The sequence below is a fragment of the Bos taurus genome, chromosome 2 (assembly GCF_002263795.3).
Source record: "Bos taurus isolate L1 Dominette 01449 registration number 42190680 breed Hereford chromosome 2, ARS-UCD2.0, whole genome shotgun sequence".
Taxonomy (NCBI): domain Eukaryota; kingdom Metazoa; phylum Chordata; class Mammalia; order Artiodactyla; family Bovidae; genus Bos; species Bos taurus.
In genome coordinates, this window is record NC_037329.1 from 113,773,610 (window position 1) to 113,793,601 (window position 19,992).

General features: G+C 40.1%; 1 protein-coding gene across 2 annotated transcripts in view; it reads left to right on the plus strand.

Annotated features, from left to right (window-relative positions):
* Nucleotides 1-19,992, plus strand: part of NYAP2 (neuronal tyrosine-phosphorylated phosphoinositide-3-kinase adaptor 2) — a 321,871-nt gene that overhangs the window by 238,680 nt on the left and 63,199 nt on the right. The window lies entirely within an intron of this gene.

Consider the following 19,992-nt stretch of genomic DNA (forward strand, 5'->3'; position numbering starts at 1 on the left):
AATGCAGCAACCCTGACAATTCTAACCATCTGTACTAAATTTCTTAACAAAACAAAAAAAAACACTAGGGGCTCATCTAAAGCAGTTTTCATTTTATAAAGTTGAAGTAATTTAGAGTTTATGCCTCCTTTGCTTTAAAAAAGATTTTAGACTACTGGGAAAAATAAATAGGAAGTAACATGGAGAAAAAAATGTAGCAAAGATGATTGGAAGGCAATAGAGAGTGTACATATTATAAGGCATCTGATGTCATAAGATGAAGACAGTAACTGGTCATTGGGCAAGGTACTATGTTTCCATATAAGCTGAAAGAGTTACAAAATTATAATTTAATACATCTTAAATTCACAACTTGAAATTAAAATCTGAAATGCAGTTTTGCAATGTTAATTGTTGTTGTTTAGTCGCTAAGTCCTATCTGACTCTCTGCAACCTTGTGGATTGCAGCAATATTGATAGATAAATATTATTAAACAACATTTTTAAAAACACAGAATATATGTGCTTTGAATTGATTGATCGACATGGTGGATTCACAGAGAACTGTTAACTGAAATAAACAACAATCAGGCAGACGCCTGTAGTTTTCAGCTTTCTATTCTTTAAGAGTGTTAGGACTCTGAAAGACCAATCCTTTAATGTTCTTTTCAACTCTGATAGTCATCTTGGAAAGCAATTAGCGTGAATTTAGCCTGGGGTCTCTGACTGTCATGCACAAGATAAAATTGGAACAGGATGGATGATATATGTATTGGGAAAAGGATGCTTCCAGGACATTAGCCAGGCGAGGCAGAACAATAGCTTCCTCAGACTTAAATGTAACTAAAAGCTTCAGTGCTATTGCCATATCACAAATCATATGGGTCATCAGCTTGATAGTGTGAGTTCAAATTTCAGAGAAGGAACATGTGAATTTAGTAGAAATCTAAAAATAGATTTTTGATCATAAAATATAAATATCTATAGGTATATGAGAAGATATCTGTTCATTTTGTCATGAAGAAGAAAAACATAGGAAACAAATGGAATTTTGTAGGATAAAAGCCACTCCCAAAGAAGGTTGACATCACTATTCTATTGGGAATTGTGATTCATTTTAGTTTATTTATTAGTATATTTTTGGTTATTTTGTTATTAGTATATTATTAATTGTATTGTTTTTAGTTATTTGGTTATTAATATATTAGTATCAATAATGTTTTTAATATTAATATATTTTTAGTGATTAAGTTTGTGCCACTATCCAAAAAAAAAAAGTATAGTATTTGCTCCTGTTGTGACCACAGATATTTTATAAAATCCAGAAGCATTAGCTGAATGTTTATTATGTAACAGCACTGTTTGAGGATCTGTGAGTACAGTAATGAGTAAGACATCTTCATATATGGGGCCTCAAAGGCAAGTGCAGGACAGATGAGTGGACCATTGCAATAGAATATATTGTATACAAATAATATGCAAACCTAGTAGGGAGAAATAAGCTAGTTTTTCTTGGGAGGGTATGATTTCAGGGAAAACAATGAGAGGCTTTTGGTGTATAGATGAAATCATCATTGCTTACAGAGGTAACTAGAGCTTGAACTATCAGAAACCTGCTTACCAGGAGGACACAGAAGAAATGTCTGCCTTCTAAATGAAAATCTGAAATACTGTAGGATGGACTCTAGCACATTTGGTGTGATGATTTACAGAAGGTTTACAGAAAAAACTGCAAAGTAGGTTGGGACCAGATAGCAAGAATCGTGAAGGGCCTTGTGCATTAAGCAGAAATTCTTTCAGTCACAGAGTACCAATTAACAGTGGTTAAAAAGGAAGTTCTTTGGAAGGAATGATGCTAAAGCTGAAACTCCAGTACTTTGGCCACCTGATGTGAAGAGTTGGCTCATTGGAAAAGACTCTGATGCTGGGAGGGATTGGGGGCAGGAGGAGAAGGGGACAACAGAGGATGAGATGGCTGGATGACATCATTGATTCAATGGACATGAGTTTGAGTGAACTCAGGGAGTTGGTGATGGACAGGGAGGCCTGGTGTGCTGTGATTCATGGGGTCGCAAAGAGTCGGACACGACTGAGTGACTGAACTGAACTGAAAGTAACCCTGGCTTCTGTTAAGACTCCATAGCCTAGAGCAGGAGGTAGGTGGTTTCAAGATTATCGTAACTGTTTAGTGATGTCACTAAGGGCTGAGAAACTTCCTGTCCTATAACTCTTCTCTTTTGCTACCCTGGATGGTACCTTTGTGATCACAAGCTGAGGGCATGGTTCTGAGTATCATGTTCCAACAGACTCTTTTTGATCTACTTGGGCAAATCTAGGAAGCATTCTCTAGATGAGTCACTGAGTGAAGAGGAAGGGACTTCCACGAGCTTATAGAGGGCCTTTCTTTCCCTTACATAAAGAGACCTCTGCTTTATACCTGAAGATGAAATCAACAGTCTATTGCATAAGCAATGGACAGTTATCTGTCCCATTGTGGTTAGGTTTAGCACATTATGTGGTGGACTTTTGTAGTCATTTGTATATTTTTAAGAGAGATAAAACATAAATTTAGTTTTCATCATGAAAAGCCCAATGATAACACCAAGGCTTCAAGCATAGTCAGCATTGTTATTGAATCCAAGCTTGTACTGCTCACTGCATGACAAGTCAATAAATTGAGAGATGAGTTGTTGGGGCAAGGAATAGTGACTTTACTTGTAAAATCATCAGATTCAGAAGATGGTGGACTAGTGTCCCAAAGAACCATCTTCCCCAAGTTAGAATTCTGGCTTTTTTATTCTGAAAAGGGAGGGAGTGTGGCTGGATGCTGCCAGCTTCCTGGTGCCAGAATCCTTTGTACTTGCAGCTGTCCAGACAGGTCTGGTAATGTGTTCCTGCACACCTCCAATAAGATAAGTGTTATTTTCTGTTCTGTAACTTTTTACCTTTGCATGAATGGGAAGCTATTATCAGATACTTGAGAATGTGCTATCTTGTATATATATTTCAGGCTATAGGCAAACTTGGCTTCCTGGGTGGCACTAGTGGTAAAGAAAGAACCTGGTAAAGCAAGAGACATAAGAGACCTGGGTTGGATCCCTGGATCAGGAAGATTTCCTGGAGAAAGGAATGGCAACCCACTCCAGTATTCTTGCCTGGAGAATTCCATGGACAGAGGAACCTGGGGGGCTACAGCCCACAGAGTCACAAAGAATCGGACATGACTGAGGTGACTTAGCACCGAATATGTTTGTCTCATAGGCAAAATTAGTTTACAAAAGGCACAGAGTTAGCATGACTGAGCACAGACAACAGAACAGAGTATAGAGCTAAAGGAGTAGATCCAATAAGGAGTAACATTTGCTTTTCTCTGTTATACAACATGAGATATGGAGCAAGGTTAAGATGGGAAAGCCAGTTTTTACATTTTAATGATGTTAATTTGGAAATGCTCTGGGTTGTCTAACTGAGAAGTCAGCATACAGTTGGAATTGTACGTCTAGAGCTAAAGAGATTTAGTGATGTTAGAGAATGAGACTAGGGCTTTTTGACATGGCTGGTACTATACACCTGGATGATTCTAATCTAGGAGGGCAAGAAACTGAGATGAGAAGGAGCCGGAAACTGTACCCTGGGGAGTCCAGACATTACTAAGTGTGGGCAGAGAGGAAGCACCTGTGAAACAAATGGAAACAAAACCATCAAATAAGACACAAATGAAGTTTTACTGAACACAGCATGTTGCTTAAAAATGGGTAAACTGTAATATGTCTTTGACACTCTGACATAATTCTTCTACGAGATTCAGAGTGTAAACTGAATTTATAATGTGCTTTCACTTCCTTCAACTGAAAACTCCTGAAACATCTCTTTCAGTTGATGGCACCTAAAAATCTCCTCTTCTAGGTCCTTAAGCTCTGTTTGTCGAGTGATAAGTTGACTACTGACCAGAAGAAATAGCACAGATAGCTTTCGTTTTGCGCACTCTCCATATTAGATTATGAAGGAAGTAAATAAGGTGGAAGAAAAGATTTTTGTTACAATTTTGATAAAGACATTTTTGTATCCATTTTACAAGAAATGTGAAATGCAGGGGCAAATATAGAGTTGCATATACAGTGTCCCTGCCAATTAGGGCTTATTCAGTGATACTGAAACATATTAGCATGATATAATCCTTAAAAGAACATTACAAGTATTGAACTTTTAGAAGTCCCTGCCTCCCAAATACTGGGTTAGCCTAAAAGTTCATTTGGGTTTCCATAAGCTGTTACAGAACAAACGTTTTGGCCAGCCCCATAGATCGTTGAAATCCTATCTGTCAAGCCTACTCATATTCCAATTTTGAGAGGGAAAGTGAAAGTTGCTCAGTCATGTCCGACTCTTTGCTACCCCATAGACTATATAGTCCATGGAATTCTCCAGGCCAGAATACTAAGAAGAATAGGAAAATATTTGTTATGTTGGTAGTTCTAATTTTTCTAAAAAGAAAGGACCTAAAATGTGCCAATTCTATATTAGAAAAGGGTATATTTCCACTAGCAAGGAGAGGTTTACTATTTGAATTATAAAGTTCACTCACTTTTGGGGTTTTAAACAAATGGGACACTCCTTAAAGAATCACCTCCGTCAGTGAGATGGCCTTCATCCAGACTAGGTAAATAGCTATGTGAACAGAACATGTTGGACTTGCTATTTTGGAACAGAAGAGAGTGACTCAGTATTTACGCTTTATCCCTCTTCTCCTCACACTTTCTCTTCATTATCGTATCCTTGACGTGGGAGCACTGGATGAGGAATACTCCTGCACTACACTAGAACTGCAGGTGATAACCCTCCTCCCTAAACGAGGAATCACACAGCTCCACACCTGACACTCAAAAGGAATGCAAATTCCACCAGTTGCAACTTTAAATCCCTCCTCTCTGTGTGAGCCGACTTTCTGCCTCTGGTTCTTTCTCTCTCTCTCTCACTGACACACACACATAGATACACACACACACACACACACACACGTATGCACACAAAGACACAAACTGCTACCAGTCACAGACTATTTGCTTTAACAAACGTAGTTTAGCCACTTGAAATGGTTGTTCTTAACAGCTCTTCTGAGGGATGAAGGAAATGCTGAAGTAAAGCAGATGAGTGTATCAGGAGATCTCAGTTCTAATTACTGGTGCTACTGTTTGCTGTGGCATTTTTTTCAAGTCACTGTTGTTTAGTAAATCAGAAATTCTGCAGAGGGGAGAGTCTTGCGGGTAGTGGAGAACTGGGACGCCAGTGCTCATGAAAACAATGAGCAAAAGTAGAAATTATACCAGTATATATTATATTCACAGCAATTTAGATTTCAAAAATTAAATCCATCAACAAGTAGTTTCTAAGCTTGTATCCATCTCTGTTATGTTTTCTGGGGGACAAGCACATACGCACATTATAGGGTATATAAAACATAAACATGGTCCCTGCCACTCTAAAACATTACTATGCTTCTTTTGACACAAAACTATTGAATGTAAATTAATTAGATTATAATTGAACATATTATTTTTCTTATTGTCTCTACTTTTAAAATGATTCAGAGATCAAAAAATGAGGGCAAGCTAGAAAAAGGATGGAGAGATTAATGAGACACATTGAGTCTTTAAATAGGATTGTATCAGGTCTTTTGAAAAAATCATTTATTATTATTATTAATTGAGTAGAAATCTAGAATGAGGACTTTCTACATGGGATGAAGAAGATAAGTAGCACATCAGACTTCCCTGTCCATCACCATCTCTCAGAGCTTGCTCAAACTCATATCTGTTGAGTCGGTGATGCCATCTAACCATCTCATCCTCTGTTGTCCCCTTCTCCTCCTGCCTTCAATCTTTCCCAGCATTAGCATCTCATCCAATGAGTCAGCTCTTCTCATTAGGTGGCCAATGAGTTGGAATTTCAGCTTCAGCATAAGTCCTTCCAATGAATATTCAGGGTTGATTTCCTTTAGGACTGAATGGTTTGATCTCCTTACAGTCCAAGGGACTTTCAAGAGTCTTCTCCAGCATCACAATTCAAAAGCATCAATTATTTGGTGCTTAGTCTTATTTATGGTCCAATTCTCACATGCATATGTTACTAATGGAAAAATTATAGCTTTGATTATATGGACCTTTGTCGGCAAAGTGCTGTCTCTGCCCTCTTAATGCGCCTTGTCATAGCTTTCCTTCCAAGGATCAAGTGTACTTTTCTACTCTACTTCATATTCTAATCATGTTTTTGAAGACTGGAAAGATCACAAAGATGTGAGTGTTTTAGCCAAAGGCCTAATAGTATATAGGATATCTGGGAAGATTTGGCAGAATGGGAACCATTTAATATAAGCAACTGAAAACTAGGATTCAAGAAAGGGAACTATATACAATTGAACCCAAGAGTGTAGTCTTTGAAAATTGATGATTAGTTGATTTATAAGAAAGATGCTTTCCTCTTGAAGTTCTGAAACATACTTTACTTGATAACCTGGGATAATTGGTAACTTTGCTGATAAACCTCCAGGCAACCATAACTGAAAAATATTTCTATCCAGAAAGTCTTATGTGCACAAGTTCAGAGAATGAAAAACACGTGAGAAGCATGCATTGGGCTGCAGAACTGAGGATAGTGGAATAGTATTTATGACAATAATTCCTGGCAAACCATAATAAATCTATGTGGTTTTCCCGCTTTGTTTATGTAAGCCATGCTTTACAGTGGTGTTAATAAATTAATATTTTGGTGTTAATAACATGTAACACTGCTATGCCCCAGTTTATCTTTATAGAAAAGATAAAGGGAATCTCATCATGTAGGTTGTTATGAGGATTAAACTCAGAAATGTATAAGCAGGTCTGGTACAAATCTGACTTGTAATAGCTAGAGACCACGGTTTATTGTGTTCCCATCAGTTTTATTAGAAAGATCTCCAATTCTTTTTTTTCTAGGACAAAACCTGAGTATTTCCTTTGGAAAGCTCAACTCATTGCAAATATAAGGTTTTCTTGAGTCACACAGAATATAATTGGCTATAGGACCACTACTAATAGGAACACGACCACAACATCCTGTCTTTCATTTATTTGTGCATTTCTGACAAAGACTGTAAGTCAATGTAAAGGCCATTTTTGGATTCTCTTGAGTCTGAATTTATGAAATCTGGAGAAAGTATCAGGTACAGGCTTTAAAATTTACTTGCTGTATTATACAGTTATCAAAAAGTCATCTTAAACTCTCATAGTGTTTCTTTTCTGCTTCATAGCAATGGATGAAATTTAAATACACAGATTAGTAAGGACATGGGAATCACAAGAAAACACTGATATACACAAAGGTACACATTTCTTTAATAACTACTCAACTTGACATTCATTCATCTGTTAATTCAGTCATTCATTCCCTTTGTGTATATTTAACAAACACGTATTCAGCATCTACTCTGTGATATTCAGGGACTAGGTTCTGGGGGTGCAGGGTAAGTGGGGTAGACCTGATCTCCCCTTTCCAGAGCTCATGTTCTAACAGGAAAGATGGAGAGTAAAGTTTAACAGATTCTTATAAATGATATAAGGGGGAAATTCTGGGCACAGTTCAGTTCAGTTCAGGCACTCATTCGTGTCCGACTCTGCGACCCCACGGACTGCAGCATGCCAGGCTTCCTGTCCATCACCGACTACCAGAGCTTGCTCAAACTCATGTCCACTGAATCGGTGATGTCATCCAACCATCTTATCCTCTGTCCTCCCCTTCTCCTCCTGCCTTCAATCTTTCCTAGAATCAGAGTCTTTTCTAGGGTCTTTTCTGGGCACAGTCACATGATTTATTCATCTAAAAGGGAATGTAATTCAGACAGGCTTCCTTGAGGAAGTGATATTAAATTTGGTACTAGCATGATGAGTAAGACCTAGGCACATAAGAGGGGATAAAGTGCTCTGTGCAGCTCACTCACTGATGGGTAGATGAAAAAGATTTATTGTTAAAAGCTGATTAGTAGTAAACTGTTTAATATGGCTGTGTAATTCCCAAACTTTATACTCTTCTCCATATTTTCTTATGGCTTGATGCCTTATAGTTGCAATAACAGTCTCAATCGTTCTCATCTTCCTGAATGCACACTCTTTGCAATGTGCTTTAATAACTCCTTATCAACTAGTAAGGTCTATTTCTTACCCCTTAAATCTGGGGTATCCTTGTTTCTTGCATTGACCAATAGAATGAGATGGAGGTGACTTTGTGTCAGTCATGAGCCTCAGCCTCAAGAGGCCATGAATGCTTCCAATCCTACCTCCACCATAAAAACAAGCCTGAACTAGCCCACTGGGAAATGGGATACATATGGAAGAAAGCCAAGAGTCTTCAGCCTTCAGCCAGCCAACTCCCAGGCATGTGAGAAAGCACAGCATGAAACAGCAGAAATGCTTGCCTGACCCAGACCTGACCACGGACGCATGAGTGAGCCCAGCCCAGACCAGAATAACCACCCAGCTGACCCATAGACTCAGGAACAAGACTCAGTGAGCGTCATTTGAAATCGCTGGGTTTGGTTGCAGTGTGAAATCATGAACTGACTGCAGCCGCCATGGTCTGTTTCACTTTTGCTGGTTTTCCATCAAATGGAAATATTTAATTACTATTATTTGATTGCAGTATGCTTCTTAAAAACCCAAAAGTCACAGAAAAAAAAGTGAAAACCCACCCACCTTTTGCGTTAGCATTCCACTTTTCAAAGCATCATTTTTTCATAATTATATTTATTTATTTTTAATTGATTGATGATTGCTTTACAGTATTGGTTTGATTTCTGTTATGCATCACCATGAATTAACCATGGGTATACCTATGTCCCCTACTTCTTGAATTTCTCTCCCACCTCCCACCTTTTCCCACCCCTCTAGGTTGTCACAGAGCCCCAGTTTGAGTTCCCTGAGTCATACAGCAGATTCCCACTGGCTATCTATTTTACATATGGTAGTGCATATGCTTACATGCTACTCTCTCCATTCATCTCACCCTCTCCTTGCTGTCTCTGGCCCTTTCAAAGCATGATTTTTAACTGTCAAGGTTGCATCACGTTTGGGGCCTGTGCATAGATAGAAACTGTCATTTCTATTATTTTCATTGTTATTATGCAACAGGAACCACAAACCAGTCGGGTAGCATTCAGACCTCATGGTGATTTGGGCTTCACTGCAGGAAATTGACTCACTTCCTGTTTGGCTCTGTATGAGCCACAGGCGGCTGTAGGCTTCAGCATCTATGACCCTCAAGGCTGCCATTCTGTACTGTCAGCTCAGGCAGCAGAGCTCAGTTCCCCACATCTGCTCTCCTTCCCAGTTCTAATTGGATGCTGGGTTATTTCCTCGGGGAACACTGGCCAAATCCGGTTGCTAGGTTCTGCTGGCTAATTTCACACTCCAGAGTTTAACGCTCCCTTACTGAATTCTAGTAGTAAACACATACCAGAATTCTCACGTGGAGTCTTTGGAGAGTATAAGTCATATTCCCAGTCGTCCCACTTTCACTTCTCTGCGGAAAACTGTGACTTCTGGCTGCTAGAATTTGTGTTCACCAGAGAAATGGTTTTATTTGTCTTTCTCTTGATACTGGTGATACAGCTTTGAGAAACAACCAGGACAGGAGAAGTTGGTCTTAACCATTGTAAACAACCCAAATGTGTCTTTTTGGGGTTCGAATGTGCAATGGGCTAATTACAGAATGTTAGAAGGTGATTGCGCTCATATTCCAAGGCTAAAAGCTAAACCACAGAAGCAGAATTTGCAAAGGAGGTTATGGAAGTGAGTGTCCTTAACTGAACCCCTTTCTCTAGCCTAGGAAAAGGGCTGGAGGCTGGGAGGCTAGAAATCAGCTGTTAGAGACTTAGAGTGTGTGTTTGTGTGTGTGTGTATGTATGTGTGAGAGACAGAGGCAGAGACATAGAGGGAGAGACAGAGAGATGAATCTCCATTCCTTATAGACGAGGGATGAGAAAATTGTCTCTCCCAGTGAAAAATCAAGTGATAGAGACGTTTACGGGACCACCTGGAAAATTTGTTATTTTTTTCCAGTCATTGAAGGGACGCCATTAAGGGAAAAAAAAGTACAAGAGGTTAGCTGAATAGCCTATGACCACAGAGCAGACAGCTTCCTAGCTAGTAACTCTTCAGCTACTGCTTATGGGTTAAAGATGTGTGCAAACTGTGTTTTCTGTGGACCAGATTAAGCCATGGAGAGAAACTCATGGAGGTTGTTTAGGTCATGTGACTAGCCAGAGTGGCAAGGCCTCTGCAGGACATGGCTCAAGGCCCATCCACAGGATGCCCACTGGGCAAACAGATCTCAGGTGAGAGATGGCCAGCCATGTGGGCCTTTCAGGGTGCACTTGAAAGCACCCCACGAAGAGTATTCTCCTCTCTTTCCTTCCCTGCTACACCACAGCGTGAGGCACACCAGCTCATGCTAGCACCAGGCAAGAAGGCTTTCTTATCCCTTCACCTCCCCTCTTTCCTCCTACTTCAACCCTTGTGAAGGCAGACATAGGGAGGATCAAGTTGGAGGCACTGGGGTTAGAACATTGTCAGGCACAATGACAGTGTGTGCCGGAGCTGACCAGAATGGACCAGGAGAGAAGCATCTACTTGAAACAAAGTTCAAAATTGTAATTAATGTAAGCAACTAGGGATTTAAATGATTATTTCATTAAGACTTTTGTGACTTGAAGAAACCAAACGATTTTAAGGTTCTTTATGTTAACAGCTAAATGGAAAACTTAAAAAAAAAGAAAAACAGAATCAGATGTAATTACAAATTTTCTCTAAGATTATTGAAGATTCCATTTAGCCAAGTTATGAAATTTCAATTTATCACCTTTGTTGATTATCTGTGACCCATTTAAAACAATGGGTTTCTCTGGTGGCTCAGACGGTTACAAATCTGCCTGTAATGCAGGAGACTTGGGTTTGTTCCCTGGGTCAGGAAGATATCCTGGAGTAGGAAATGGCAACCCACTCCAGTATTCTTGCTGGAGAATCCCATGGACAGAGGAGGCTGGCAGGCTACAGTCCATGGGGTCACAAAGAGTCAGACACAGTTCAGTTCAGTTCAGTTCAGTTGCTCAGTCATGTCCGACTCTTTGCGACCCCATGAACTGCAGCATGCCAGGCCTTCCTGTCCATCACCAACTCCCGGAATCTACCCATACCCATGTCCATCGAGTCGGTGATGCCATCCAACCATCTCATCCTCTATCATCCCCTTCTCCTCCTGCCCTCAATCTTTCCCAACATCAGGGTCTTTGCAAATGAGTCAGCTCTTTGCATCAGGTGGTCAAAGTACTGGAGTTTCAGCTTCAACATCAGTCCTTCCACTGAACACCCAGGACTGATTACCTTTAGGATGGACTGGTTGGATCTCCTTGCAGTCCAAGGGACTCTCAAGAGTCTTCTCCAACACCACAGTTCAAAAGCATCAATTCTTCCGCACTCAGCTTTCTTCACAGTCCAACTCTCACATCCATACGTGACCAGTGGAGAAACCATAGCCTTGACTAGACGGACCTTTGTTGGCAAAGTAATGTCTCTGCTTTTTAATATGCTGTCTAGGCTGGTCATAACTTTCCTTCCAAGGAGTAAGTGTCTTTTAATTTCATGGCTTGCAATCACCATCTGCAGTGGTTTTGGAGCCCAGAAAAATAAAGTCAGCCACTGTTTTCACTGTTTCCCCATCTATTTCCCATGAAGTGATGGGACCAGATGCCATGATCTTAGTTTTCTGAATGTTGAACTTTAAGCCAACTTTTGAACTCTCCTCTTTCACTTTCTTCAAGAGGTTCTTTAGTTCTTCTTCACTTTCTGCCATAAGGATGGTGTCATCTGCATATCTGAGGTGATTGATATTTTTCATGGCAATCTTGATTCCAGCTTGTACTTCCTCCAATCCAGCGTTTTGCATGATGTACTCTGCATATAAGTTAAATAAGCAGGGTGACAATATACAGCCTTGACATATTCCTTTTCCTATTTGGAACCAGTCTGTTGTTCCATGTCCAGTTCTAACTGTTGCTTTCCTGACCTGCATTCAGGTTTTTCAAGAGTCAGCTCAGGTAGTCTGGTATTCCCATCTCTTTCAGAATCTTCCACAGTTTATTGTGATCCACACAGTCAGAGGCTTTGGCATAGTCAATAAAGCAGAAATAGATGGTTTTCTGGAACTCTCTTGCTTTTTCCATGATCCAGCAGATGTTGGCAATTTGATCTCTGGTTCCTCTGCCTTTTCTAAAACCAGCTTGAACATCAGGAAGTTCATGGTTCACATATTGCTGAAGCCTGGCTTGGAGAATTTTGAGCATTACTTTACTAGCATGTGAGATGAGTGCAATTGTGCAGTAGTTTGAGCATTCTTTGGCATTGCTTTCTTGGGGATTGTAATGAAGACTGACCTTTTCCAGTCCTGTGGCCACGACTGAGTTTTCCAAATTTGCTGCCATATTGAGTGCAGCACTTTCACAGTGTTATCTTTCAGGATTTGGAATAGCTCAACTGGAATTCCATCACCTCCACTAGCTTTGTTCGTAGTGATGCTTTCTAAGGCCCACTTGACTTCACATTCCAGGATGTCTGGCTCTAGGTGAGTGATCACACCATCATGATTATCTGGGTCATGAAGATCTTTTTTGTACAGTTTTTCTGTGTATTCTTGCCACCTCTTCTTAATATCCTCTGCTTCTGTTAGGTCCATACCATTTCTGTCCTTTTCGAGCCCATCTTTGCATGAAATGTTCCCTTGGTATCTCTAATTTTCTTGCAGAGAACTCTAGTCTTTCCCATTCTGTTGTTTTCCTCTATTTCTTTGCATTGATCGCAACTGAATGATTAACACACATTTAAAATAGTGTTTTTATTTATACACCATGTGTTAACTTCTAAAATAAGTGCTATTTCATCTGATCTTCACAAACACCCATACATCTGCAGATTAGTGTTATGATACAAGTTATTTAGGTGACCAAACTGTAGCTCAGGAGAAATCAATTAAACAGCCCAGACCCATCGATCAGTAATGGGTTCAAATCAAGAATGGGATTTCAAGTTTCTGAACAATAGTACAGCTCCCTTCCCATGACTGAATTAGGTTGTTTCCACATTTTCACCTCCATGTTCATAAATTCATTTGTTTATCTATGCATTCATTTATTCTTCTATTTTTCCAATATAAAGGTCCCAGGCACTGAGCGTGAGCCGGTGAGGGAGACTGCTATTAATCACAAAAGTTAAAAATGTAATTACAATCTGTGACAAAATTCACCAAGGAAAATGACACCACACTCCCTCTGAAGTCACAGGGCCTCCTGGTCCCTTAGGAGCTAAGATCTCATGTGATTTAGGAGAAAAACTAATCCAGGGAGAGGACCCAGGAGGTATAACAACTCTGGAACTTGGGGGCATGTGTGAGAGAGTGGCAAAAGGCGGCTGCCTGACAGTGTGAGGCTGAGGTGACCACGTCAGTGATTCAAGTCTTAACCTAAAAGTGCCAGGAAGCCATTTATGGATTTTAAACTCCTGGGATTATAAACTCAGGGATCAGGTTTACAAAGTCAGCTAATGTATTTTCATCCTAAACCAAGGGGAACCGAATTATAAAGATAAATATGCTGCCCCCAAAAAACCTGCCTTATCTATTCAAAGAAGTGTTTTCTCTTCTCTCTAGTCCGTGAAATTTCTCTGTTCTTGTGACTAACTCAGAGTTGTTCATAACTGTTTGTTTTGCTATATCTAAACATTAACTCTCAAGCACCTGAGCAACTGTGTCACATGTATGGTTTTTTTGCTAATAAAATAGCAACATGATCTGTCCTTGTCTTTCTTTGGTTCAGCCATTTACTCATCCAGCAGGCTTGTGAGAATACCTGTTTTTGAACAGCACCCTATAAGGTGGTGACAAGTGACCTCTGCCTTCAAGGAGCCTATGCTAGCCTATGATGGTGCTTGAGTTTTTACAAGAGGGCATTACTGTCCCAGATTCAGAAAGGACCCTGGACTTTGTTTTTCAGTGGTTTGTAAGGATTTCCCTAAAGTACTTAATTCTTTTTCTCATTTATTTCCTAGCAAGATGACTTGTTAAAGCTATGGGAACAGTTCTGGAGTCAAGCAATTTGATGATATTAACTGGTGTATGTGTGTGTGTGTGTGTGTGTGTGTGTGTGTGTGTATCTATAGCTACTTATAGATTTTAAACTTGAGTTTTATGTGGTCTGATTTGCAGTCAGGAGAAGGCAATGGCACCCCACTCCAGTACTTTTGCCTGGAAAATCCCATGGACGGAGGAGCCTGGTGGGCTACAGTCCATGGGGTCGCTGAGAGTCAGACACGACTGAGCGACTTCACTTTCACTTTTCACTTCCATGCATTGGAGAAGGAAATGGCAACCCACTCCAGTGTTTTTGCCTGGAGAATCCCAGGGACAGGGGAGCCTGGTGGGCTGCCGTCTATGGGGTCGCACAGAGTCGGACACGACTGAAGCAACTTAGCAGCAGCAGCTTATTATCATATTCTGTACATAACCATGTGACTACACACACATATATACACATAAAGTTCCTTAAACCTGATTTCTAATAAACGCCATGCATAGACCATGACATTGCATATCATACAGATACCCTGGGAGCTGCTAGAAAAAATCCAGTTTGATAGTAGTTCACTCTCGTTAGAGAAATTCTGAATTTCTACCTACTCTCTGTTTGATTCTCTTGGGGGCAAAAATCATTTATCTGGCATAATTCAGAGAATGCAGAAGGTACCTTCACCTTACTCGCCTCTCAGCAGGTTAACCCTGTTTAAGCATCATGATGACACTATGCTTGAGTTCTGACTGCAGCGCCAGCTCCTCCGGTCTTTCACTGCAGGGAACCTGCCCCACCCTGTGCCCCCTTCGGGAGAGAAGTGGCTCTGACATCGCTCCTGGTTGACAGTTGGCTTTCTTTGAAAAAGCGCTGTGGGTACAGCACACCATTAAACTAGTTTTCACAAAGCATGTTCTTTCTGCATCTGTGAAAAGCCATAAGAGACATGACAGAAAAGAAGGTTCTGTCTGACTTATGCTGGGAGTGTTCAGAAACTAGTTCTGGGAGCTTGTAGTCACACCAGAATACGTAGCAAACTGCATTTGCACTGCCATCTCCTGTCCAAGTCAGACATTGCAGTTTTCCCCATCATGAGGTTTTTTTTTTTTTTTTTCAAGTTAAATTCAACTATAATCTGGAATGGACCTAACAGAAGCAGAAGACATTAAGAAGATATGGCAAGAATACACAGAACTGTACAAAAAAGATCTTCACGACCAAGATAATCACGATGGTGTGATCACTCACCTAGAGCCAGACATCCTGGAATGTGAAGTCAAGTGGGCCTTAGGAAGCATCACTACGAACAAAGCTAGTGGAAGTGATAGAATTCCAGTTGAGCTATTCCAAATCCTGAAAGATAACGCTGTGAAAGTGCTGCACTCAATATGGCAGCAAATTTGGAAAACTCAGTCGTGGCCACAGGACTGGAAAAGGTCAGTCTTCATTACAATCCCCAAGAAAGCAATGCCAAAGAATGCTCAAACTACTGCACAATTGCACTCATCTCACATGCTAGTAAAGTAATGCTCAAAATTCTCCAAGCCAGGCTTCAGCAATATGTGAACCATGAACTTCCTGATGTTCAAGCTGGTTTTAGAAAAGGCAGAGGAACCAGAGATCAAATTGCCAACATCTGCTGGATCATGGAAAAAGCAAGAGAGTTCCAGAAAACCATCTATTTCTGCTTTATTGACTATGCCAAAGTCTTTGACTGTGTGGATCACAATAAGCTGTGGAGAATTCTGAAAGAGATGGGAATACCAGACCACCTGACCTGACTCTTGAGAAACCTGTATGCAGGTCAGGAAGCAACAGTTAGAACTGGACATGGAACAACAGACTGGTTCCAAATAGGAAAAGGCTGTGTTTATTTAACTTACATGCAGAGTACATCATGAGAAATGCTGGACTGGAAGAAACACAAGCTGGAATCAAGATTGCTGGGAGAAATATCAATCACCTCAGATATGCAGATGACACTACCCTTATGGCAGAAAGTGAAGAGGAACTAAAAAAGCCTCTTGATGAAAGTGGAAGTAGAGAGTGAAAAGTTGGCTTGAAGCTCAACATTCAGAAAACGAAGATCATGGCATCCAGTCCCACCACTTCATGGGAAATAGATGGGGAAACAGTGGAAACAGTGTCAGACTTTATTTTTCTGGGCTCCAAAATCAGTGCAGATGGTGACTGCAGCCATGAAATTAAAAGATGCTTACTCCTTGGAAGGAAAGTTATGACCCACCTAGATAGCATATTCAAAAGCAGAGACATTACTTTGCCAACAAAGGTCCGTCTAGTCAAGACTATGGTTTTTCCTGTGGTCATGTATGGATGTGAGAGTTGGACTGTGAAGAAGGCTGAGTGCTGAAGAATTGATGCTTTTAAATTGTGGTGTTGGAGAAGACTCTTGAGAGTCCCTTGGACTGCAAGGAGATCCAACCAGTCCATTCTAAAGGAGATCAGCCCTGGGTGTTCTTTGGAAGGAATGATGCTAAAGCTGAAACTCCAGTACTTTGGCCACCTCATGCGAAGAGTTGACTCATTGGAAAAGACTCTGATGCTGGGAGGGATTGGGGGCATGAGGAGAAGGGGACGACAGAGGATGAGATGGCTGGATGGCATCACTGACTCGATGGACATGAGTCTCAGTGAACTCCGGGAGGTGGTGATGGACAGGGAGGCCTGGTGTGCTTCGATTCATGGGGTCGCAAAGAGTTGGACATGACTGAGCAACTGATCTGATCTGATCTGATCTGATAATCTGGCCAATACAATTTTTTGCCTCTTTTGTTAGAGTCTTGGGAAAGATGAAGCAATGGAAGAACACGTTTTCTCAGAACTTGGAGAGATACACAAAGAAGTCATTTTTTACACTGACTTCATTCTTTAAAATGTGGTTTAATGCTTCATTTAATAAATACTGCATGAGTCCTTATCAGGGATTAGTTTTCCTGTTGCTCAGGTGGAGAATGAGATGGGCATGGCTCCCGTCCTCACAAAGCATTCAGTTTAGTAGAGAAGGAGATGGAAGGAGGGGGCAGGAACAAGTGTGCCAGCAGAGTGAGCAGCATGATTAAAATTCAAGAGTAAGGGAACACATGGGCCTTTAGGAGAATTTAATGCAATGTGACAGGTGCAAGGTTGCAGGTGAGGCTGGCTATGTAAGCTGAGCCATGTGTACCATTGAGAGGAAGCAGTTTAGACTTCTTTATATTACAAGCAGAGGAATTGAAAGATCATATGTGCTTTAAACAATAAAATAAAAACAGCTAACATTTATTGAGACTTTATGACATGTTGGCCACTATGGTGAAATCCACACTTATTATACTACTTAATTCCTAAAATAATGTTCTGAAGCAGCTACTTTTATCTCTCCCATTTTACCTGTGAACAAATGGAAGCTTAGCGATGTCAAGCAAATTGTCTTTAGTCATTCAGCTAGTCAGTGGTGAGAACTTAGCATCACTGGTAATACATCTTTCCAAGAGCTCCAGCAGAAGTATGAAGGCAACTCTCATTGGCTGCCTTGGGTCACATATTAAATCCTGAGCCAGTCAGTGAAGCAAGGGGATAGAATGATTGATTGGACAGGGCAGAATCACGTGGCCACTTCTGGAGCTGAAGTTGGGGTCAGCCCATAATAGGGAACCATGAAACTTGAGATTACTGATGGTTGTGTTCTCCAAAGGGAATTCATACTATTCCAGAAGAAAGAATAAGTGGATTCTAGATAGGTGAAAATGACAGATGACCTTCATACCTCCTCAATTTTACTTTTAAATACTTATTTTTTTTAATGTTTAACCATTTACTGCCAAAGCTTTCACCAAGAATTTCACAAATGTTTGCACATAGCACACTTGAGTTATGCATAATCCTACCAACACTGATACAGAAATTAAGCACAGAAGTTTCTCATTTCTTCTGGATCTCTCCATGTATAGGTGTTATTAAACTTTGTTTGACAATAACTACCTAAATAAATAAGTAATAAAGCATGAAAAGCAAACCAAAAGGAGGAGTAAAAGAAGTAACTTTAGTAAACTAACTCACCATCAATCAAGAGTATTTTTGAGGTCATTTCAATGATTCCAACAGATTTAATTTATGAACATCCAAGAATCAGTGAACCTTGGCAAGTGCTTCTTATTATAAGTGATGAAAAAGCACCCTGAGAATTTGGATGGCTTCCCTCAGGTCTCACAGGACGGTAATAGCATTTCTTAGACATTGCTGTTGAGATTTTTCTAGGGCAGCATTTTACAACTAGTGGTTCCCAAATCCTCTGGAGTTTTCAAAGGTTTTCCCATATTTCTTGTACTTCAACATGATGTTTTCCACTGTTTCAAATTTTTGTTTTTCAAATACTCAAATGGATGATTAATTGGATAAAAAAATGACCCTTTTAAGAGAACTCTTTGGGGGTTCAGAGTCCATAGGAAACAACAGTGCTTAAAGTCTTCATTCTCAGAACCCTTTATGTTCTTCAAAGTTATTGAGAACCCCAAAGAGCTTTCCTTTATCTGGGTTAGGTCTACTATTTCTCATGCTAGAAATTAAAACTGAGAATTAAAAATTATCTGTTCATTCAAATAGTAAACCCATTACTGCTAAGTCGCTTCAGTCGTGTCCAACTTTGTGCAACCCCATAGACAGCAGCCCACCAGGCTCCCCTGTCTCTGGGATTCTCCAGGAAAGAACACTGGAGTGGGTTGCCATTTCTTTCTCCAGTGCATGGAAGTGAAAAGTGAAAGTGAAGTCGCTCAGTCGTGTCCGACTCTCAGCGACCCCATGGACTGTAGCCCACCAGGCTCCTCCATCCACGGGATTTTCAGGCAAGAGTACTGGAGTGGGGTGCCATTGCCTTCTCCAAACCCATTACACATTAACATAAAATTTTTTTCTCATGAAAGATGACACTGTTTTCCAAAATTGTAACAGATGCTTAGAAGATTGACATTTTTTACATTTTCACAAATCTCTTTGATGTCTGTTTCAGTAGAACATATGATTTCATCTATATTGGATTCGGTCTGTTGTGATATGTTGCTTTGGTTAAAAGGTATCAAGGAAATCTAGACTTAAATATATGTGAAAGAGGAGGGATATTTTAATAGCATTTTCATATAATTGTGGCTATTCTTCTTTAATGCTTTCCCCAAATTCAACAAACAACAGTTTGGTTAAGGTTAGCTACATATCAATAAACTCATTATGCTTTGTTACATTAAAATACCTTGGTCTATTTAGATTTAAGTGTATGTTTATTGGTGAGTGATTTATAACATAGGGTTTTTAGAAAATGTATCATGCAAATCTTCCCTAGGTTGACACATTTTGTTATAAAAAATCAAAAACAACACATTCATTAATATAGCCACTGATCTCCTAAGAAGTCTTTAAGTTTAAGGGTTCTGTCAAGCTCAGAGTGAGAAATAAAAGTGTTTGAAAAGTTTACTTTTTGCCTGAAAGCTCAAATACATCATTGTCAACACATACTGCTAGTTGTCTTCCTTAAAGCAATAAGCTAACTTCATTCATTTTTTTGAGAAGATGTCTGCCGAATACGAAAGTGTGTGTGGCAGTGGAAAAAATGCATAATTACTAGTACAATTTGGCGCTATTGTTTACTGTTCTACTGTGTCAGCAGACTTATCCAACCTTGTTTTTGTACTTTGAGTGTGTTTGTCAACACAGTAGAGAAGACCAAATAATGTCTTAGTATTTTTATGAAAGCAGTGTTTACCTTATGCCGTGCACCTCCTCAAAGGGTGTTAGAGGCCTTCAGAAGTTCTGCTGTGGACTGAATAAGCATAGCCATTGCTGGAGATCAGGTTGAAGTCCCTGCCATGGGGATGTCAATGTAGAGT